A 24,438-nucleotide genomic window follows, 5' to 3' on the forward strand; every position below is an offset into this window, starting at 1 on the left:
ATTTTCTCTGATTCAAAAGAGACCATTGGTTACTAAAGTAACAGAAGATAATAACTACTTAGTCCATTGGGCAAACTCTTTATTGATTCTAGAGCCAGACTTAACATGCTAATTTGTTAAAGATTTACTTACTAGTTTTCTGAAAATAAACTTCAGTTATTACAATAAATATTATCTCTACTTTACAAATTTTTTGAGAAGCAAGTTATTTTTTACTGCTGAAAATTGCTGCAAATCACAAATTCTTGTTCATATATATAAACAATGATGCTGTAAGTGATGATGATGATAGAAAAGGCTTTTTGTGGGGAAGCAGTTAAACCTTACCAATAGTACCTGTTATTTTGATGTTACCTTAACAAATCAACATACAAACTGATTTTTCTGATGACCAATATAATATTTAATAATTTAAATATCTAGGAAGAAAAGAACCACAGCTCTTGTTGACCAATTTCATCAACAATAGAACTAAGGGAACATACTCTGAGCAGTGTTTCTAAGGTGCACACTTTGCCAAGGGGAAGTTGAGGAAGGAAGAAGGAAATAGAAGTCAAAGTCACAGAGTGCATTTGTTTCACTCCTCAAAAGGACCTATTCTTCAGTTGAAAATTATTCTGAATTTATCCAAATTTCCTTTTTAAATGTGCTTATTATACTACTTGTTATGTCAAGTTATTTGTGTGTATGATCCAATCACAGACAGGTCCAAGAAAGTGTGTGCTGAGGAACTTTTTAATTACTCTGCCTGAAGAGACTCTTTACAAATTTCATATGTGAGGGTAGGGGGTGGGGGAGAGGACGAGGTAGTGTTTGTGGTAGAGGGGGAAAAGTTGAGAGGGAGATGACAGGAGATGACAGGGCTGTCACAATAAATGATAGACAAATATGAAGGTGTGGACAACCTTAAGTAAGGAATAAATTGCTAAGAATCTTTGAGGCAAGACTTCAAAGAAAAGTTCTGTCCAGGAGACTGTAGAAGGAAAGCTTTATTGAGAGTTATTCTTTGTAAAATATCTACATCACCAAATCTAACGTTGAGACAGAAATTGATTAGCATGGAATATGAATATGAAGTCTTAGTTTACCTAGTTGACTTGTTTCAATGAAACTGAATAAAAATAGTTGGGGAGATCCAAAATAGGGTAATTGACGAGGTTACCACTCCTCCTGAAAAATTAGAAACTCTCCCCCTGATGTCCAAATGAAAAGATATAAAATACAACTTTTGTCTCAGGCATGTTTGCATAGATTCTGACATCTCCTCATCTCTAAAGTCCCAATGAGATATTCCTTTTATTAAAACTAAAACCAAGCATTTTTTTAATGTAAGTGAAGTTGCGCTGTCTCTAAATGTACTTGTCACTTTCTGTTTTTACTCCCCCAAATGAAATTAACCCTATTGTACTCTAGTAATCATTCTGGAGTTAAGTTAAGCCCCCCATCCCACAGGAATAAAGGAATAAGACTCTTTGCAGATATAAATGGAATCTAGGAATTTTTCAAGTTCTCCCTTTTCTCAGCCTTTCTTAGTGAGCCTTCAAACATTTTACTCCCTTAGTTTTATAATTTGATTTTTCAGAACAATTTCCTTTGCAAAATTGCCTGTGGATAAAGGCTATGAATAACATACCAAGAAAAAATAGAGCACAAAATATAGAAATAATTGAATCTTTAAAAGGAGTTAAGATTAACTTTTAGTTTTAAGTAGTAGAAATGATATTCTATGCAAATTAATTCTCCAGTTCAATTTGAATAGAGAGCATCTGTCTTTTCAGATTGATGATTGGAGTAGGTGAGGTTGTTGTTGGTCAAAAAAAAAAATAGGTTTGATTTACATAGTGTGTTTTGTTTTACATCAGGCACTTAAATAACTACTTCAAGTGCTTGCTAGAGAATGCACTGTGCCATGCAGTAATTTTCCTAATAGGATAAAAATCTGGTGGATGATTCATTCCACTTGAAAAAGGATGAGATATGACAAATATCAGTGGTGACTGGGCATTATATGATCCTTGTGATCACTAGATTTGATATGAATCTCAGTGACATGTTTTAATGTCTTACATTACACAGTACATGAAAAATGAGTACTGATACGAAGAAGAGGAAGTAAAACTGCAGACCAGCCCTCCTATTAAAATAGAGATTAATGCAAACAAGTGAAGAACATTCACATGCTTGGAACTTTTAATTTTCATGGGATATTAATTTTCATGGCAAAATTCAGGGATCTTTTAAAAAGTAAATTAGATTTTATTCAACGTAGGCTTTTGCTTTTAAATACATTTTCTATCCCTACATAAAAGTTGTCAGGGTGGTTATTCTTCTTAGATGTATTTGCATCATATACTAAAGAAATAAAGTTTCTCCCATAGGTCTCAGCTGATAATCTCTCATTCTCTTGAACTATTACATTTTGAGGTAGACCTCTGTATAAGTCAACAAATTAGAAAGTATACATGAAATATCACTTCAAGGAGCACATATCCTTGGAAGATAAAATAGAGACAGGCAAGTAGCTATAAAAATGATTAAATACAATATATGCATAGGGAGTGCAATGAGAATTTTGTAGGACAAAAATATCTTGGGTTTGGACATCAAGTAGAGCATTAAGGCTGATCCTAGTCAAGGAGCCTGTAGTTTGTACAATTTTGTAAGCCATTTTAAATGAAAAATCAGAGAAAATACAAAATTGTGAATACACAGTTACTACTCCCTCAGGGTCCTGACAATGGGCTGTGCAAAGGAGGGATTCTAAAGCTGGATTCTCATGGTAACTCTCCTTCCACTCCTCAGCAAACAGTGCCAGAGCTTGGTGGTATTATTTTGATTCACAAGCTCCATTGTGTAGATGGACATGGAAAGCTGGGAAGAGTTTCTTTTGTGTTTCTTCTAAGTTGTATAAATGTTGACTCTCTAAATTAGGTTAAAAGACCTGAAGGTAGATTCCAATAAATTTTAAATTCCAATCCAAGGGTTTGGGACTTTATCAACTAGGTTGTTGGAAATAACAAAAGTGTTTTATGGACAGAAGTGTCCACAGATGTAAATGACTTAGAGATACACTGATTTGGTGTACTACTAAGATCACATACCACTTGAGTGAGAATAGAAGCCTTCATAAGTATGTTGACACTGGAATGTAAAAGAGGTTAGGGATGTATACATATACATATAAAGCCTAAGTACCTAGAGAAGATAGGAAGAAAGACTCTTCAACAAATTGGCGACTTAGACACATCAAGTGGGTAAGATAGCTGGTGGAAATTTGGGATTTTGGAAATGCAGTATCAGGGGAAAAGTGAGCTGAAGGTTTTCCTTTGAGTCATGGGCATACAGGTCATATTTGTGGTTATGGTTTCAACTCTAAAGCTGCCATCAAAGGGAGGATGCAAACATTGTTGATGATCCCAGTGCTGTTCTGTAGATAAAACTGTCATCATGATCCTTCTCCATTCTTCTTTTTAAAATTGGCTTCACTATCATTTCCCTGTGGGACCATTTCTTTTCCACTTCAGTGGTCTTTTGGCTATAATGGATTGTGATACTATGGACCTTTTAGTCATCACAAGGTGTTTCTAAATTTTAGTGGGCACCTTATTCTCGGATCCTAATAAATTATCCATTTACTCATTCAGCCAAAACTTAGTGGCTGCTCTATGCCAGCAACTACCTAGATACCGAAGCAGAAGGATTAATAAAATTCCATTTACCTTGAGAAACATGAGTCTTAATGGAAATTCAAACAGTGCAGGTGCTGGTCGTAATGAAATGTCACAAGTGATGAAGCAATGAGGTAATAATGAATTATATATAATTAAATAGGTGAAATATACTGACATAAATATAATAGGATAAGCATGAAGAGTGCTATAATACTGAGATTACATAATGGTTACAATTTCTTAAAAAGTATAACAAATAAAAGAGAAATTAAAAAAAAAAAACCTTTTGGCTACTTCTACCCTCAGTGTGCTGTTTGGTTTCTCTGTTCCTCACAGCAAAGAAAAAAAAAAAATTCCTTCAAAATATTGTCGATATTTGCTGTTATCAATCTTCCTCATCCCCTTCTTGAATTCTTCCAATTTGGATTGTTTTTCCACTAAACTCCACTAAAATAATTTTAATCAAGTTTCACTTGCCAGATTCAATGGTTGACTTTCTTTTCTCATTTTATTTGTCAAAGCATTTGGAAGAAGGAAAGCATTATTAAGAAAGTGATACGGATTGGACTTTGAGAGGATCACTTGAATGCAATTTGGAAAATGAATAGAATTGCATGGTGAAAGAGGTCGGAGTGAGGTACACATACAATTTGGGAGGTTGTGAAATAGTCTAGTCAAGAGACATTGGTGGTGGTGGTGGTATGCTCTAAGGTTTTATCACTAAAGATGGTGAGAAGCTCTCTGATTTATGTCGAAGGTAGAAATTACACACTTTCTCAAAGGTTGCATTATTAGGGGAAAAAAATCCAACCCTTTTAGGGTTCCGATTGAGTAAATGTATAATTGGTGCCATTTTCTGAAAAAAAGAAAGATGAGTAAAGAAAAAGTTAAAGGAAGAAGATAAGAGTTTGGCTTCAGATATGTTAATTTAACATGAATATTGAGCATTGAAGGGTGAAGCTGAGTAGGCAGTTAGATAAACTAGTCAGTATGGGGGTGAGGAGTTCGGGAAAGAGATGAATATATAAAGGAGTTCTTTGCATGGAGAGGACATTTAAAGCCAAACAACTGGATTAGATCAGCTAAGGAGAGATTATATAGTTAGAGAAAAGAAAGACCCAGGGTATGGAGTACTTTACAGACTTAGGCAAAGGACAAAGAGCCTGAAAGGAGACTGGAAAATAATAGTCTATGAAGAATGAACACCAGGAGAATGTGGTATCAATGAATCTAGCAAATATTTCACAACAGGAAAGCATTTTGTCTTTTTTCTTTTTTTAACTATTGTATCTGCTATGCCTAGGACATATAGTAGACACTTTGTAATTATTTGTTCGGATGAATGACATGAATCAGCCTGTTAAGAGTTCCATCATATAGAACATGCGTCTGCTGGGTCATGCCTATTGTCCATCTACGTTAGTCTTCAGTGGACTGCCTTGCTGTGGTAGGTGTGACTTCCTTTTTAACATCACCCTTATTAACTGATAGGAACACTCCTCATATTCTAGCTAATTCTAATTTAGTTTAAGGAATATATTATGAATTTATAATGAATACTGGAAGAATGACTTTTTTTTTTCTTAGACCATGAATCGTTCACTGACAGAAAAGAGAGAGAACGTAGTCATCTACACATGACCCAATTTGGTTTGGGAGATTCAAAATATAACATTCTATATTTCAAATTCTAATGTCTTCTGAACTTGTGTTAGCTTTATTGAAGATGATCTCATCCAAAATGTATTTGGCTGCATGATTTGAGCTAAATCTTTTAAAAATCTTTAATGCATTCCCCAATTGATATTTATTCAGCAGGATAAAAAGGAAATAATTGCCTAACATCAATACCTTACCAAACCCTTTGAATTTTGGTTAGAAAAGCTAAAATCAATAATTGCAGTAAAACCTTCAGGATAAATTTCCTTTTCTCATTGCATTTTCAGTCATTGCTGAATGGGTGAATGTGCAGCTGGGTAGCAGCTATCTCAGGGACAGCTTGTGGACCTTAGACTCTCACAAAGGCATTTTGTATAGATCAGTTTCATTTTGCTTCTCTACATTTTCTATGGTTGTAATGGCCTGCAATTTTCCTTTTCCTTCTTTCCATATTCCACTTAACATACTACTCACACTCAAAAGAATTGTAGTGGAGAAGACAAAGCAATGTTTCTTTAAAAGACAATGATTAGGTTGCCTGTAACATGCTGCTTTTAAATCTTCTGCTTTTTTCTCATTGTTCTTTATCTATATGTGTTATAGATGGTCCAGTGTGAGTAAATTTAATTGTTTAATTTTAACAGGAAAATACATGGAATAACCTTTCAAAAAAGTACAAAAGCAAAAAAGAATGGCATTGATATGCATATTTTTAATTAAGGTTTTTATTAATTAAACATAATTGTTATGTTTTGGCATGGTGCTGTAGAAATCATACACTTGGTTAAAATAGTCATAGCAGCAGAAGATGTCATGAAACATTGTTTTGACATTTTTTAAAAAAAATGACAATGTAGGTATGCAACATTCCTGTTTTGAACAAACCTCTCTCTCTCTCTCTTTCTCCCCCCCCCCCAAATTTTAGTATAAGTAAGCTATGGCTCATGGACCTTTAAATCAATTTTAAGTCATCCAGAAAAAAATAGAAGGTTATAATTTTTAATGAGTAGAAAAGGTAACAATCTTGGGGAATAGAAACTTTCAGAATATGCCTACACACCCACACAGCTTACCAATTTCCATGTTCACAATCATTAATGAAAGTCTATATATATTTTAGAGAAAAGAAACTAGAAGACATAAGCATAAAATATTGCTGGACCTTCACTGTTTGTGTTTTGATTTTTATATGCCATTTTTAAAATCATTCATTACATATTCTCTAACTTGACAGATGCTAATTTGCTTTAATAGTTTCATTTTTTAAAACCAATATCTTCTACCTGCTGCCTTGATATTTAAACTCATTTTAATCTTGGATGAATCCGTTCAGGCTGTGAAAACCTGGCACATTTTAGGCCAAATTTTGCTACTGCTAAATGATGACTGAAAAAGATATATCTTTGGGGGGTGGGGACTGAAAAACATGTATTTTCTTAATAAAATAAAAGTAAATAGAATAAAACAAAACTATGTTGAAAGATTCTGCAGGAATTGTTATCACAAGAAGGTGGGAAGTACTTTTGGCTGTTAAACAACATAAATGAGAATATTTTTCATTTTAGCCTTATTTTAAAAAGTGTGAGGATGAAAGGAAATTTATGTCAAGTGGAGAAAAAAAAAACCCTGACATTTAACAGTAAAGAGCTATAAAAATGTCTCTTTTATTTTTCTCTCCAATACAAAAATTTATACTGGAAACAAATTAGTCTTAAGGAATAAAGAAAGGACAGAACACCCCAAGAGTCTTTAAGAGTAGCTACATTTTCTTTGATCTTTTGTTAAAGCTTTTTTTAAATGGAGTAAAAAATAGAAAACCATGGACTCCACAAGAATATTCATGAAGAGGGTAAAAAATATCAGATGGATATAAGTCAAATAGAATAAAAATTGAAGAAAATATGTCAAGATGTAATACAGTGCATTGTACTTCTTAGCCTAAAAAGCAAACCTTGACAACCTTTCAGCTGTGTGTGTGTGTGTGTGTGTGTTTGTGCTTGCATGCATGCATTCCCCTACAAAAGACATGAAGAAATATGAATAAAAATTGAAAACAAATAATCCAATTATACAACTATTAAGTAAACACTGAGTACCTTTGGAATACTTAAATAGATGCTATTGTATTTAATTTTTCTATTTTGAGAACCAAGAGCCTTTTCTAGTGTAAATTTTGGTGGGGGAAAATGATTTTATTAGTAGCACAAAATTCAGTAGAATCTGTCATATGCAGCTTAATTTCAGGGTAGTAATTCTATTGTTAAAACTAATTATCTCTCAAAATTGTATTACCTTAACTTTTATGACATTCACAATGCCCTGAATATTTCTATATCACATTTTTAACTTATCTCTGGACTAAGTTCCTTTATTTTCCCCCAAAGATGGTGCTTAATAAGGGAGTACTTCAAAAAGTTTGTGGAAAAATAGAATTAAAAATTTTGAAGTACCCACATATATATAAATGTATATAGATACATATATACACATATGTGTGTGCATATATATAACATGTATAAACATATATAAACATGTATAAACATACATGTATATGTATAAACATATACATATACGTGTGTGTGTGTGTGTGTGTGTGTGTGTGTGTGTGTGTGTGTGTGTGTGTGTGTGTGTGTGTGTGTGGATTATCAGATAGAAGCAGGTTTCTGAATCTGGTTTTATTTCGCCAGTTAAGACTTAACCAGTTGATTGAATCATATATGGAAACTCTAACTAGGAGAATGTTAAATCCTTTTCCTCCTCAGGACCCTAACAGCCTGAGAATTTAAGGTTTTTTTTCCAAAAGATTTAGTAGCTAACCAGTTAAGGCCACAGCCGCTACTGAGGACCATAGCATCTCACTTTTTCCAGGCTGTAAAATGGTCTTTTAACATCAAAGTTATTATAAATTGAGGTGTTTGATTCCCTTTGGTTGAGTTGGAGGAAACAGGGAGGAAAAGGCTCTTTCCTCTCCACATGCCTATCCTAAGACTCCAAGGAGAAGCCCTTGTGGGGATTCAGACAGAGCCAGTCAATTCCCTTAGGTGTGCACTTATTTCCCCATCCAATAACGTGTTACAGAGGATTATCCCAGAGGATTTCTTGCCACTTGCCTTCAATGTGGCATTCTATAGCCGCTCTGTTCTTTTTCTGTTAGTAACTTCAACTAATAGCATTTCAGGGAATGTCAATGCTGTTCCTAGTCACACAGGTGGCTTCTATTTCTATGATCCTTCCTGCCTTTTCTCTCCCTTGCTGTCAGCTTTAGGAACTTGATCCCTATTGGCAGTGGAACTTGTCTTCCAAGGCTGAATGGTATTTATGTGACTAATAACTACTTTGAGGGGCATTTCCCTATATGGTAGATACTATCCTGATTAACATATATGTCCTAGTTCATGTCATCTTTACACAACTCGGTGAGATAGATGTTATTGTTATCTGCACTTCAGAAATGAGGAAATAAAGTTTCTCACCAGAAATATCAGCACCTGTGCTAAATAAAGCATTTAAACACATGATGTCTGACTGTGGAATCGGATCTTACTGCTGCCTGGTTAGTTAGAAAAACATAGTGAGAGTCTCAGAGTCTAGGAAATGGGAACTGATAAGACAGATATCATCGGTCCAGCTGAGCAGCAAGGTGTTTGTAAAAAGCTACAGGTTAAAGTGATCTGCATAAATTAAAGGCAGGTCTGGGGTGAAATTCTGTGATATTTATGTATTTAAATTATAATTCCATGTCCCATAGAAGTAGAAAAATGAATTCCAGTTATCCAACAGGTTCACATCTGTGCATATGTGTATGTTTGTCCTGTACAGTATATCAAAATTCCCAAATATCCCTGGTCACAGTCTGGAAGAGGGTTCGGGGAATGCTTGCTTTGATAGATTGGAAACAAATAAAAATAAAAATAAAAAATCCTGAATAAGTCTAACTTTTCTAGTAGTAAAAATAGGTATTTGTAGATGATAAGTAACTTATGTATTACCTATGGGCAAATCTTTCTAAATATTTTCTATTTATCTGAGCTATTTCATGAACATGTAAGCATAAATGACACCATGTTAAAACATAATTTCTTCTCTAAACTGAGTTGCATATGCTTATAGAAGAAGACCCAGGGTGGATGAAAATTATGATTGGAATGTTCATATTCTAATATTTACAGCAATTAAGTCTACCGTAAAGATCATCACATTTTCCCTTTGCTTATGTTGCCAGAGACGGGTAGCCAAAAATACCTTCGTGATACATGCCTTCGGCATTAGGAAACCAACCAATAGTCTTTGAAAACTTTGTATTGCATAATAAAAACCCTTCAAAGGCCTAGCAGGTGGTATACCACTTCCCTTTGATTCTGAAAGGTTACAAGCACACGCGCGCGCGCACACACACACACAGCTGTACACGCAATAAAGCAAAACAAAAATCCTCTGCAGTTGTCTTGCTATACCTAAACTACTACACTAGAGGGCAGTGCAGCTATTATCATTCCACCGTGCCAGATTCTGATCAAATTTCCTGATGCTATTACAGAATATAGAAAGCATACATTAATTTAAAATAAACTACACGCGTTTGTTTTAAAAGCACTTAGCTTGCACCTGATGGTTAATAGATCTGAATTGCTTGGAGCTCTGATGCACACAGAGTAGAGAACATAATGAATTTGGCAGATTTTTTAAAGAAGGGAGGTGGTGGAGAAAACAAATTCGTACTAAATTCTTTCATTTGCCTTGATACCTTAAGGGAAAAAAAATCAGAAATAAAGCAGAACCATTATGAACAAGCTGATATGTAAAAGTATTAGTTTACATTTAAATGAAAATAGCTTACAAGAGAAGAAGAAAGGATATGTTTCAACTAATTTCCAGCATCTTGTTTGAAATGCAAAAGAGCTATTTATATTTATATTAATTTAGGTAGATGCCTCTAGTTTTCTTCAGCCTTCGTAAAGTTTTCTTTCTATTCACATTAGCAATTGATATTTGGAATGTGATATGGGGGCTATGCAAAGACTTCTTGAATGGAAGACCTAGAAGGCTTGATACCAACTGAGAAGAGTCACTTGAACACTCTTCATGAAGGAGAAGTGGGCAGAAGAGAACCAAGAAATATGTTAGGATATCATTCTCTTTCACTAGCAAAACTTAAAAAAAAATGAATTTATAAACATAAGGCACCAGAAATAAAAACATCATTTCGTTCTATTTCCTGCAGTGACAAGAGATATATATTCTAGATTGTAGACAGAGCTGCCTTGGAGAGATAAATTGTCTGATTTCAGCATCTCAGTGGTGGATAATAGATTCCCCTCAGAACCACATAATTAAAAAAATGACATTTCTGCTACTTTGTGCCAACTCAGTACTGCTGCCGCCCCTGGCTTCCAGCTCTGGGAGCCTTGCAGAGTACAACCAAACAAATTTTGCATTATTCAGTGGGACATGAAAGGTTGTGTTAACAACAAAAAAAAGTTCCTTCTGGGGGTCCAGGGGACTATTATATTCTTCTCTACAAATTGCTCATTCTGCTTTTCCACTTCTTTTTTTTAATCCTGCCAACAAGATGAGGATATCAAGGATGAGGTTAGGGCATCCACTTATCACAAGTTAGCCAGATGAAAACGAGTGTATGTGACAAGCAGAATAAGTTAAAAAGCATAATTTTAGTATTTTTTCCCTCCTTGCAGAATCAGCCAAAAATGAGGCAAATGCTATGATAAAAATATGTAAATCAAAGTGCTATTTAGGCCCATATCCTTAGATCTCTGTTGGATGAGATGGTTTACCCTTGTATGGATTTACCTTGTCTCTCTCTGGGAATTTCCTGCTAGGCAATTGACAATTAACTGCATTCTGAACAACTGCTCTTACTGGGTCTCTCAGTTCACTGTATATCTCTAAAAAAAAGTATGTGTGTTAGACAAGCCTCCAATTAACAGGTACTAAAGTGTAAATGGATTTCCAAATGTCACATAGTTGGTAATTAGTGAAACCAGGACAAGCAATAGATCTTTGATCCCTACCTGAGGTGTTTAAGTAATAGCCAGACTTCTGCAGGTATCTTTAGTTCAAATAATAAAAGAGAATATTTCTTTTCTAAAATAAATAAAGAGATATAAGACTCCTTAAACATATATAATACAATAAATTTAAATTTGGGGATTTCAACCCTCAACCCAGGGTTTCAATCCTAGTATCACAATTTATTATCCTGTCATCATGAGCATTTCCTTTCTGACATTCAATGTTCTTGTAGGTAAAAAGCAACTGCAGTTATCCAGAATGGATTGCCTTTTTCTCAGACTCTTCAAAAACAGGTAAAATACTGTGGGCATAAACCATTTGCCTGCCACCATATGCTAAAAAAAAATGTAAACAAAGATGATTATGTATTCTAATCAGTGTGTAATGCCTAGGAAATCACCATGTCAGTCTAAGAGTTCAGAATAGAGTTTGTGGAATAAGAAGACCCTGGGACCTCACTGTTTCTCAACTTAAGAGTTAGGTAATTTGGGGCAGTAGTGACAATCATGTGCCTTTCTCATAGAGATGTTGTAAAGATTATGGGGATTGAGGAAAATAATTTGGGCTCAATAGCTAGTATGTAGTAAGCTCCAAGAAAAAACACATATGCATGATGTGTTTTTCCCTATCATATTTTAATTTATCAGTGTACATGACTTTTTCTCAATATATGGTGGAAGGATTCAGAACACAGTCTGTCCAGATTTGGATACAATTTCACTTATTAGATCTTTAATTTTTGTCATTAAATTAAATTCTCTGTGCCTTAGTTTGCTGTTTTTTGTTTTGTTTTGTTTTTGTTTTTGTTTTTTTTTAATCTGTAAAATGGAGATAATAATATTACCTCCCATAAAGGGTTACCAGTGATTCATTGAATTAATATAAGTAGTAGAATGCACAGCATGTTTTATTATTTGATGGAGTTTGGATGTGTTGTCCCCTCCAAAACTCATGTGGAAATTTGATCTCCAATGTGGCAGTGTTGGAAACTGATTGAGTAATAGGGCAGATCCTTCATGAATGGATTAATGCTCTCCCTGGGGGAGGGGGGATTAATGAGTGAGCTCTTGCCCTATTAGTTCCCATGAGAGCTGGTTGTTTAAAGGACCCTGACACCTCCTCTCTCTCTCTCTTGCTTCCTCTCTTGCCATGTGATCTGCTTGTACCCACCGGCTGCTGCTGTTTTTCCACCATGAGTAGAAGCAGCCTGAGGCCCATGCTAGATGCAGCTGTCCCAGAATTGTAAGGCAAATAAACCTCTTTCCTTTATAAATTACCCAGTCTCAGGTAATTCTGTTATAGCAACACAAAAAGGACTAATACATTATTCAAAAGGAATTATTACTTATAGTAGTAATAAGTGATAATAGTAGTAGCATATTTATTGTTTTCTTTGGGATAGCGAGCTACTCATCAAAAACATACAAATCTATTTACTATTGTAGATATTATAAGAACTAAGGAATAAAATATTCTACTGAAGCATAAGGAATGTAGACAAAATGGTGCTATAAACCAATTTACAGCAGATGAAAGTTCCATGTGCCCACAGGGAGATGATATTCTTTCTTTCTAAACTAAAGTGCCGGAGAAAAGCTCTGCAGGATTCATTGGACCTGAATAGGTGGTGTGGATTCAGTGAAAAGGAAGAGACGGACCACAGATGTCTAGTGCAAGTGTGGACCACAACCACAAAAATTTTGCTTTGTTTATATTTTTTACTTAACCGTTTAAATGATGATTTATCTTTTAATCAAAACATTTATTATTTCATCTCTATAGAAAAAGAAAAATCAGAATGTTCCAAAACATTCATGCTGTGATAAAAGCACCCTTTTATGCATCAGTAGTTTACCCCAAAGCCTGTGGCTTGTGGCCAGGAAACTATACAATAGCAGCATGCTTGGCATTAAAGAGCATCAGACTTTTAGTTTAAACTGTAATTCTTAACCTCCTTAACTTACAATTTAACCCTTTTAAATCTTACTTATACTTACTACTTTTAATTTTAATAACATTGATTAGTTATGGTTAACAATTTAATATTGCTTATACCCTATATTGATCATTTTAATTTATAATCAAAATCACAATGTTTATACCTTTTATTTCCCTGCCAATAGACTCCGGGAACAGCACGGGGGACAAAGTGAAAAGTTAAATGATCCTACTCAAGCTAACAAAAACACTATATCATTTTTATTATTACTAAGGAAAGAACACGTTCTTGGTAAATCAAGTGAAACTGTGGGAGTGGGAGAAACACAGACATCTGTAACTGGTTAATGATCAATTAGTTATAAACATTACGGCACCCAGACCCACCGTCTCCCTGGGGGAATGTAGATAGAAATCTAACATAATAACTTCATTCCACACGTACAAGAGCATGACCACAGCCACAATGGGTCCATGCACATATCACTAACAAGGAAGATTAATAACAAAATTAAATTGAGCCAACCCATACCGGGAACATGCATCAAAAACACCTTTAGTACTGACAATGCCCTTTAAATAAACCAATTAATTCTGATGTATTTTGACATGTCCTTTGAGAAATTCCAGGGAATTTCCCAAAGCCATACTAAGCCAAAAGGTTAGGCTGTTTATTTCTGGGAAGCCTTGTCAAGCAACCAAAGGTGAACAAACAAGAAATTCCACGGAGCCGTGCCACACACACGGGACCCCCTTGTAGCTTGCAGGACAGCTCTTGACACTAAAGCATATTGCTAGTGTGATAAAAGATTAGTATGTTAGCATGTTGGATGAATTAAGATTTATATAAATCTGTGTGTGACTTAACGATGGTTCCACTTACGATATTTTGACTTTACAGTGATGCGAATATAATATGCTTTCAGTAGAAACCATATTTCGAGTACCCATATAACCACTCTATTTTTCCTTTCAGTACAGTATTCAGTAAATTATATAAGATATCCAATACTTTATTGTAAAATAAGTTTTGTGTTTGATGATTTTTCCCAGCTGTAGGCTAATGGAACAGGTATCTTATAAGATACCTCCACATTTTACAGAAGGCAGTCAATTAGCAATTAAAGGGATTAAATCATTTGCCCAAAGCACAGAGTCCAAATTTGTGTTCTCTATGTATTCAATGAAGCTTTTATTTATTGAGTACCTAATAAGATTTCATTTTGCATGCATTATGTCTAAGCCTCATAAAATCACTGCAAAAAGTACTACTATTCTTAGAATTAAGAAACTAAATTCAGAAGGGCAATCTATTAATAACAGGTTATTTATATGAATATATTTATGGTTCTACTTCTATTCTGTATACTTTGAATACTAATTTCACCGAGGCCAACATGGCTGATTCAAAAATTAATATTCTCTTCCTATATATCAATTGAATGTATATCTAATAAGGGTTAATGGAAACTTTATTTTACTATGTCTTCTTTTTTAAAATAACAAGCTTCACTATAAATTTCAATATAGTTATGATCAAATGAATAACATTTTTTAAAGTTTTGCAAAATAGATAGAAGTAGATAGTATTATTTCTGATATTACTGAAGAAACACACATACACACACACACACAACCAATTCATGACAACTAAACAAATTGTTCAAAATTCAAAACTTTTACTGCTCATTTCTTCATCTATAAATTCCTTTTCACACATTATTTGGCTGACATGTGTTCCAGTGACAAGCAAGTTATTTGAGCCTTGAGCTCTGTACAGTTTGGAGCATCAATCCTCTGTTCTATGGTGAACTTGTGTGCCTATGGGGCCAAAAATGTATTTGCATGAGGTGCTGAGAAGAGAATTCTCTGATGGAAACAGAAGAGCATAAAGAGAAGCTTGGCAAGTATCAGAGCCAGGATTACCAGTATGAAAGGGGATAGAGAGTAGAGCATTGTGTTTAATTGTCCTTATTTATCCCCTGCAAAGAAAGACATCACGTTTGAGATTAGGTCTGGGAAGATTAAGAGAAGGAAACAATGTTAGGAAAAGATTTATAAGTTGGTTTTACTCTGAAGTGCGGAACAACAGAAAAGGGAGGAAGAGTAAGACACCTTCTCTGGATGTCTCACATCTGCCAACCACAATATGCTTGTTCCCCTGAGGCTCAGAACACACTGTGAATGTTAATACATTTGTTTCTAGAGTTTCAGGAGCACCTGGATATGCCTGATGGAAAGTCTTCAATGCAGGTGCCAGAGGCTGCTGTGTAGAATACCTCACAAGGTTAAGAACTGTGGAGGCCTCTACAAGAAATATTACCTTGGAGTGATCAGAAGGTTATCAGAAGTAGAGAGGAAGAAAGTGAGAGTCAATATGTGATAAAGTCCACTAAAACTTCCCATGTGTTGTGATGTTACCATCAACAGTCTTGGCTACCCTCTTGCAAATGACCTGAAAAGTCCAAAAATTGGTGCAAGGATTGGAAGCTTTATTCAGATGACTGGCATCTGGGGGATGACCTGGCTAAAAGCATCCCAGCTTCTGATGCCTGTTCCAGGTATTTATAAAGGGAAAGAGGCAGGAAGGTGAGTTAAGTGTTTTGTCCTATAGGTAAAGGGAAAGGCTGGTCACAGGATCAGCAGAGGGTCTGAGTCAGATGTCAGGGTCCTATGATAGACTGGGTGCTTTGGCATCATGGAGACTGCAGCTGGTGGACTCGTCATACTCAAGCCCTTGATGTTATTCCAAGATTGGAGTCCTTAACTCCTAGGGAGAGCTCAAAGACAATAACCTCAGTCAAGAATCACTGGAGCACAAAAGTACCTGACTCATGCCTCTAACGACTGGGAATACAATTTTCCTTTAAGCGAGAAGGTGAGTTAATAGTCGGCTAGGGTGTTTTACCTTCCTCTTGGAATTCCTTTGTTCGCTGTTGATTAGGAAAGGTAAAAATAAAAAAAGAGAGAAAACTTAGTTTCAATTCTTAATTTTAGGTGTGCAATATCCAAACTAAATCAGCATAAGAGCATGCAATGAAAGATCAACAGAAATACAATTTTGAGAAAGATCTTTTGGGGGCATGATGTTATCACCAGCCAGTAGGGACAGTATCTGAATTCTTCTGCTAACCTTAAGGAATTGATGATTATAAGTACTTTGGCTTTGAATGACTATGACTCACTCGAAAAAAGGGGAATCGTGAGTCAAGCAAGTCACTAGTTATAATAGCATTGTCCCTAAGTTAATGGCTAACTGAAATTTTCTGCTTGGTCTTAGTGACCCCCAAAATGGCCATTTGCTAGCCAAGGTCCCTTCCAGTGACACAACCTCTGGAACAGAAATAACTTAATTAAGTTTTATAAAAGAGTTTCTGTGAGAATCTCTTAAATTACTTGTATAAGCAAATCCAACAAAACATTTTAAATGCATTCACCCATATGGCAGCCTTGTAAAACAAAAGATGCCAAATGTCAAGTTGCTACTCTTTTATTTAGAAAGAAAAATATTCTTAAAAATATTAGTTTTTTTCTTTTTCAGCAAATAAACATAAATTCATTCCTTCCACGAGTTAAAGGTATACTAAGTGGTTTACAAGATGACTGCAAAAAATATCTAAATGTTTAAAAAAAAATAAATTCTAAGAACAGTACTAAGAGGGGCACAGTTTGGCCAAGCAACCTTCCTTCGGGGCCCAAATATGAGTAAGACACTCTTGTCTTCTATGTGAAGCTTCCAAAATTGCCAAAGAGGTTTCTCTCTTCCTGGTAGCCAGAGGGAAAAAAGAGCACATGGTTGCATATGGAAGGTTTTTATGGGCCAAGCCTTTCAGTGGAACATATCCCTTCAGCTCACCTTCTCCTGGTCAGAAAATACTTCGGTGCCACATCTCACTGCTGGAGGGCCAGAGAGTTGATTTTGCAAGCCCCAGAAGAAGGAAATATAAGTTTTGGCAAGTAGCCAGCAATCTCTGCCACATTCAACAGGCATTCTATGAACTAGTTTTTTAACATACTCCTCTAAGCACTGCGAGAAATGAACCCTTAATATAGCGCCTGCAAAAAAGTATTTGATAAGTCCCTGTTGAATCAATAAATGAGCAGCATCTTCCAAAATAAACTTAATTTTTAAAGTGACTATCAAATGCCTATATAAAAGTTAACCATTCCATTTTGTTATGTAGAGAAATAATTTAATTAGAACTTACATCATTTGGCCATTCCAAAAAATGCATTGAGTGTATGTGTATGGAAACCTATGATTTGCCACTGTTTTAGGCTTGGGAAATATATCAGCCAAGAAGATCACCTAACTACATATTCTAACGTTCTAGTGCTTAAGTCAGCAGATAAACAAATTGAATAATCATATATATTCATCTATTACGTAAATTATAATTTGAGAATTGATTATATTTGAGGAACTGTCCTGAGCGCTGGGGATATAAGTGAGTAAACAAGACAAAAATATTTTCCTTTAGAGAGCTTAGATTCTAGTTGAGGGAGGTGGACTACAAAAAAACTAAACGAGAGAATAATGCAAATGTATTAAAGGGCTGGCTGTAGAGTGGTGGGCAAACTGCGGCTTGGGGAAATGAACAGGCACATTTTGCAAGATGGAGTCAAGAGACAGTGATGGTAGTGAAATCTCTTGAGTATGAGGGAGCTACAGAAAGCAGGAAGTGAGGGATCCATGTGCAGCAGCAGTGCTAGGGTCCCCCACAACTCAGCCCACAGCAGGTGGGATAAGACCATGGTGGCACCCATATCTTGGGCACTGTCATATGGTTTGACAGTGGATATTGGTATGGAGTCCTTAATAGAAGTAATAATACAAGGGATGCTTTTGTTCATAAGTTGATCTTCAAAAGGACAGAAGAAAAGGGGGCCTGTAGAGTTTTATTTTTCAAAAGAGAGTGTGTGGAAGCTGATAGTGTAAGTGATTGGCATGGGGTAGCAGTGAGGAGCTGCCATTCTTTTCTCAGATGAGCTTCCACCAATGGTGCGAGGCTGACTGGCGACAAAACAAGTTGTGGAAAGGGAGGACTGAATTCTTGGGACAGTGGCCCAAGTAACATATCCATTTGTCTTCTCTTTTAGGTGAGGTCAGGTAAACCTCAAAGAAACATTTGCATTAGTGGGACTCTAACAACCAGGGGTTGTGCATGAGCGAAGAAAACTGGGAGCCACCTAGGCTGTAGCTCAGGTTCTTAGACCTTTCCACACCTTGAAGCCATCAGCCACCAAGGAGATTGAGGACAAGTAGGTAGGTCCAGCCAACTTCACTGTTGACATTCTTGGCATGAGTGCCAGTGCCACAAAACTATGCTATAGTCAAGGGCCATAGTAGTATCCTGCAGACCTGTGCCCTCCCCCACATTCCTCCATGACACCAACCACCTCACACCTATTTTATTGAAGTATTGGTGAGACAGGTCTCATGGGTTTACTGAATTGCTACTTATCTTGCCAGATATGCCAAGAATGCAAGGCCTTGACTGGTCTTTGCCTGGGACTTTTCTCAAGGTTGCATTTGCTGAGAGCAACTTTGAAAGATGAGGTTATGTTTTCTTCAGGATCAAAGAGCAAGCTTGTCTACTGCTTGCTATAAGTGCAGTGGATTATGCAAAGTCAGTGTTCTTCAGCAACAATGAAAATCCACCACAAATATAACATGCATCTGAGCCTCTCCACATCATGAGACTTGGTGACATGGGGAAAGGACACAGATATATTGATGATAATGCTGTTTGCAGTGTTATAAGTAATAAAATCCTTTGTTTCTGACCCAGGAGTTTTGTGTCTTCTGATAGCATTCATTAATGGGTACAAGCTAACTTCTTAGCTTGAAAATGGGGTAAAATCAAGTCCCAGACCTTATACAAAGTCTTCAGGTGGTGTTTGTTTTTGGTCAAGTTGTATTTGGGATGTTTATTAAACACTCAAGTGAAAATGTCTAACACATACTGGGATATGCAATTCTGGAGTTCATGTTACCATGCTGTCAGTAACATTGGGAACTCATCAGGACTTATGGTATTTAAAGTTTCAAGACTGGATGAGTTACTAAGAAAGTGAATGAGTTAGGTAAGAGTAACAAGGATGAGACCAAAGACACATATGTCAATGCTGATATAATAGCAAGCACCAATAAATGCAATGGAGTGTTTAGTGCCATCTTATTGCCATGTCAGGAAAATGACATGGACTTCTGGTAGAGGTGAAAGAATATGCTCTTTGGAGCATGTCAGTTTGGTCCTTGACCACCTCTCCATCGTATTGCACACTGCTTATACTCTAGCAGTATTGGATATATTTTGTTCTTGGATCAACCCTACGATTTTTCCTACCATATATCCTTATTTTAATCACATTCCTGGGCTTGAAATGCTCTTCCCACCACAGTCGTAATAACTATCTCCTTCTGCCCTTTCAGATCTCTGCTAAAATGTTCTGTCCTCAGTGAAGACTATTCCAGCCATCACACACACAGTTAAGTCTATCAAAATACATATTGACTTCCTTCATTGCATGTATCATAACTTACACATTTATTTTATATGTTTAAAATTGTATGTTATATATCATATAATATAATTTTATGTTACATATCTTTACACATTTTCTTATCTATTGACTATATCCTACATAACGCTCTGTGAAGATACGGATATCAAAAGTCTTATTTACTGCTGTATTCCCAACCTCTGGCCTAGTGCCTGGAATTTGAAGATAGCTCAGTAAATATTTATAGCATGAATTCAGGACCTGTTGTATAAACTTTGGCCTTTTTAATCCATCTCAGCCCCTCTCATCTTTAGAATTATATCAATTTTATGGTCACTGTGAGAAGTAATTAACCTTGTTTGTATATATTGTTGACACATAGTAGGCCCTCAGTAAATAAGAATTTAACCTAGTATTTAGTATTTGAAGACTCTACGGGAAAAAGTACGCTGAATGACAACAAAAAAATCCTCTGTTCAAAAGGAGAATTCTCTCTGCTGAGGATGAGAAATGAATGTGTTAGACTAGTCTACAAGTGAATAAAGAGCACATATAGAAAAATGACTAATAAACAAACTGAAATGTCAAAGACTGGGAGATGGGAAAAAATTCAAAATGAGTTAAAGAAACTAGAATCAAAATGAACAAAGATTCAAACAACACAATGAAGAGAACATTGTACACGAAGTGTCCATAAATCTAAGGAATGTTTCTGATTCAGAGGAGTAAGAAATCAGCAAAGAAAAAGATAGTGAGGAATGACAAAGATCCTTCTTTGACAGAGCAGCTGAGCTGTCATAAAATGAAAAATAATAATTTCTCTTCAGGATAATAAAAGAGAGTGATGGAGAAGGGATGCAGAAGACATGGGCGAAACTTCCAGAAAAAGTGTTAGGGGTTAATGTTGGAAACTATCATCTTGGGTCTAAGTAACTGATTAAAAATTAAATATTTCATGACCTTGATGGAGCGCTCAGAAAATCCAGAATTCTTAAAAAAGAAGTCAAAATGTTGTAATCAATAGGTTAGCACAGGTTTCCTAAAAAAAATACAAGTATAAAAGGTAAGTGCTTGTGAACATTACTATATTAATACATAAAGATGTGTTTGTGTACATGTGCAAAGGCATAAATATATCATGTAAAGAATACAGTAAAAAAAAAAAAGGCAAAACAAACCAAGAGAATATTTCTAAAATAATGTCCACAGCATCCATATATACACATTAAACACAAAGTAAACTTTTAATATAGTTGTTATAATTCTATTATAATAGTTTACTTTTAATTATTATAAATTATTCTTTGAACTAATACTGCATTTATAGATATCTGAATTACTCTCTAGAACAAGTGTGTTTGCTCAGGCTGAAATTCTGGGACCTTGGACTGGGCCCCATGATGAGCAAGAAAAGTCACCAAATGACAGATACAAAGGAGAAATTTATTGGAATAATTGCATCATGAAGTGAAAGTTCAATCCATATAAGATTTCTGAATCAAGGTTCTTGGTAGGGGGTGGAATCCAGGTTAAAATAAGCATGATCCAAGTGGTATAAGGGAAAATAGAATGGTGGAGCCTGAAGACATTTCCTCAGTCGTCCAAGAATTAACTGGTCAGTAGATAGACTATAGTGAAGGTTAATTTTATGTCAATTTGAGCATAACTCAGGGTGCCTGATTAAATCTTTCTAGGTGTGTCTTCAAGGGTGTTTCCAGATGAGGTTAGCATTTGAATCAGTGGACTCCATAAAGTAGATGGCCTACCCAGTGTGGGTGGGCACCATCTAATCCCTTGAGGACCTGAATAGAACAAAAAGTTCAGAGGAAGAAGGAACTCATTACCTTTTTTCTTCCTGGCTTACTGCTTGAGCTGAGACATCTAATTTCCTCCTGCATTTGGACTATAGTTACATTGTCAATTGCTCTGGTTTTTAGGCTTTTGGGCTCAGACTGAATTAAACCAATGGCTTTTCAGTGTTTCCAACTTGCAGACTGCAGATCGTGGGACTTCACAGACTCCATAATCACATGAGCCAATATATAATCTCTCTCTCTCCATACATACATGCATGCATACATACATATATATATATTTCTTTGGAGAACCCTAAGTAATATAACTATCCTGGGTTTTGGGGGGGAGGGGGCAGGGAGCTGGTAAGAGTGTCATGGTGGCTGAAAAAGTAACTATGAAGTTATTGAGCAGTTATTCTCAAGTAACTCAGGTCCCTAATGCTACTGACCTTGTGAATACCAAAGAATTATTTTTAATATGTGCCTCATTTTCATGTTTTGCTCATTCCCAGATAAGAATCTATCAGTCATGGCATTGCATGATATGCAATAGAATGCTGAGACACCTTTGGGAGAGATTTTATTACTCTTCGTGATGCTGACCTACATAGCTCAAATACTGCTTCTTACAATAATAAGGCATCGGGTTAGAGGTTGGAAAACTATGGCCCCTGGCTAACTTTGGCAAACCAGGTCTTTTTGTAAATTAAGTTTTATTGGAACTGGAATACAGTCACACCCATTATTTTATAGTTTATGGTTGCTTTTGTGATGTTGATTTACTGTCATCAAAGTTCCAAGATAAACTTTCCAGTGTGAGAATGTAGCATTCTATAGAACCATGTCTGATGGAGAAGTCTGCTCATGCATTTCTGGAAAAAATTTCTGTTGGATTTCCTTTCACAACTTCACGATGCCTCTACCTCTTTCTGCATTTCATAAACATAAGTTTTAAATTTACATTTGCTAAGTTCATCCAGAAAATTCTACAGGTACTTGAGGAAAGTCCTTCACACTAATCACAGAGAACAAGATTAGTGGTTTTGCCTTCTGGAGGCATTTCCCCAGCTTTATAGATTGTGATTGTTTAAAGAATCATCTAGAAACTGAAATTGGTTTACACACAGACACGGAGCATGCTTTAGTTCATTGTCACTATCCTTCACCTGAAATGATGAAATAGCTTTTTGATTTCCCAATCACTAGTTGTACTCCATGTTCCCATCATTTTTTTTTCCAATTACTGACAACTTTAAAACATTTCTTCCAGAATAAAGTATAAGTTGCTTAATGAGGTATTAAGTTTTCTGCATGGTGAGGCCCTAATTCATCTGTCCTGGTTTGTCTACCGTAACCTTTCCACACTCCCTCTTTGCTCATGCCATGCATGGCATTTTCTCATGCTTCCAAGATTTTTGCACCTTCTGTTTCCTGTGATCCAAGAACCTTGTGCATCTCCCCATCCAAAGTATCAATTTATCATTCATTTCTGTATCTCCTCTCATTTATCAAATAATTATTGAGCACCTGCTCCATTTCTGGCTCTGAGAACTAATAGTCCAGAGGGAACTTCAGCCACATGAACATTTATTTGCAATGCACTGTCATACTAAATTAAGAGAATGAAACACATATGTTGAAAGAAAATGACAAATGTACATTACAAATCCTTGTAAGAAATATTTTAGTGCAAGATCCAAGTGAGGCCTGGATCCCATCAAAAGTGGCACCAAAATAGTCTATATTATATAACGGTTGTCTGAATCCATAGTCCACTTTCCTTGCATTCTTGCTATCATTTTCTGCCACTCATTTATTAGCTGGTAACCCCAATTATTAGCTGGTAACCCCAACTGGGGGCTCCAACTCTGAGTTCATCATCTTACCCACCAGACATGGCCTTTTCATATACGCACTTTTCTTTTTTCCTGAGTTCCTTATCTGTAAACTCATAGGCATATTCTGAATCAGGTAAACATGCACACACACACACACACACACTCAAACACACAGCTTAACTATCTCTCTGAGAGATCTCGGCTAGTCTGTGATACTCATTCACATATTTCTGTCCTTTTCACGATATTGATCACAGCTAAACTGGTACAGCATTAATCGTTTATTGTCTTTCAGCATCCACCCAATCCCAGTAGACTGCAGCTGTATGTCGTACACAAAGAGTGGAATATTTTATCCCTAGTGTCTACCTTAGTATTTAGCACAGAGTAAATATTTATTAGTTAATTCTTAAATAAATAAAGGATATATTATTTTCCAAGTCCAATTATTTCCCCACATCTGTTGAATGACTTCCATAAAAACTTTGTATTGCAAAATTTTGTCCTAACTTCAGCAAATTTAAATCATTAGTCTTCCCACTTCCAATCTATTTGATATAGAGAAGTCAAATTGCATCACTTGAAACTATTCAAATTCATTCACCTTACTAACTCAGAAATGTTTAATAATTTCACATTGGTAAAAGAATGATGCCCAACCTTTTGAGACTGGTAATCAAAGTCTCAAATACTGTCTTCCTAAAAACTATACTGCATTTTCCAGCCATTTTTAAAATTAGATATGGACATGTAACTGTGTTTGAAAATAAACCATAGTGATGTGACTCAGTTCCAGGACTGGTCCATCACAAACTGCAACACCTGATTCTCCATGATCTTCTAACTATTAGATGGATGATGAAACCCAGAGCAATCTTGGAAGCCTTATATTAAAGATGACAGATCCTCCATCAGACTTCATAGGTAAATATATACAGCAAACTCCCTACACCTCTAGCACACCTATCAATTGGACTTTACATGGCTGAGGAGTATATT

Source organism: Cynocephalus volans, chromosome 3, assembly GCF_027409185.1.
Source record: "Cynocephalus volans isolate mCynVol1 chromosome 3, mCynVol1.pri, whole genome shotgun sequence".
Taxonomy (NCBI): Eukaryota; Metazoa; Chordata; class Mammalia; order Dermoptera; family Cynocephalidae; genus Cynocephalus; species Cynocephalus volans.